Consider the following 803-nt stretch of genomic DNA (forward strand, 5'->3'; position numbering starts at 1 on the left):
ACAGCCTCCCCCACTGTCAACATCCTTCACAGAGTGGTGTTTTTGTTAACAGCTGATGAACCTGCGTTAACACATGATCACCCAAAACTCATCGTTTGCATTAGTGCTTATATTTGCCGTTGTGCCTTCTGTGAAAGTGAAAGTGAAAGAAAGTTGCTCAGTCGTGTCTGACTCTTAGCAACCCCATGGACTGTAGCCTACCAGGCTCCTCCCTCCATGGGATTCTCCAGGCAGAAGTACTGGAGTGGGTTGCCATTTCTTTCTCCAGGGGATGTTCCCGACCCAGGGATCGAACCCGGGTCTCCTGCATTCCAGGCAGACGCTTTAACCTCTGAGCCACCAGGGAAGCTCCCTGTGCATTCTGTGGGTTTGGACAAATGTCAAACGACCTGTATTAACATACAGAATAGTTTTACTCTTCTAAAAATTCTCTGTCCTCTGCATATTTATGCCTTCCTTCCTGCCAACCACTGATTTTTCACTCTCCATTATTTTGTCTTTTCAGGCGTGTCATACAGTTGGAACCATACAGTATGCAGTCTTTTCAAATTGGCTTCGGTAAGTTAGCAAAATGCATTTAAGATTTCTCTGTGTCTTTTCATTGCTTGGTAGGTCATTTCTTTTCAGTGCTGACTGGATTATACCAGTTTATTCATACATTCATCTACTAAAGTGCATTGTTATTCCTTACAAGTTTTGGCAGTTATGAATAAAGCTACTATAAACATCCATGTGCAAAACATAAGTTTTGTGTGGCCAGAGGTTTCAGTTCATTTGAGTAAATACCAAGGAATGTGATTGCT

At 42.7% G+C, this 803-nt stretch overlaps 1 non-coding gene across 1 annotated transcript; it reads right to left on the reverse strand.

The window, feature by feature from the left end:
* Nucleotides 1–274: 274 nt before the first annotated feature.
* On the reverse strand, nt 275–346 carry TRNAS-GGA (transfer RNA serine (anticodon GGA)). Its single transcript has one exon. It is a non-coding gene; the product is annotated as a tRNA-Ser (tRNA).
* Nucleotides 347–803: the final 457 nt, after the last annotated feature.

Source organism: Capricornis sumatraensis, chromosome 20 (genome assembly GCF_032405125.1).
Source record: "Capricornis sumatraensis isolate serow.1 chromosome 20, serow.2, whole genome shotgun sequence".
Classification (NCBI taxonomy): Eukaryota; Metazoa; Chordata; class Mammalia; order Artiodactyla; family Bovidae; genus Capricornis; species Capricornis sumatraensis.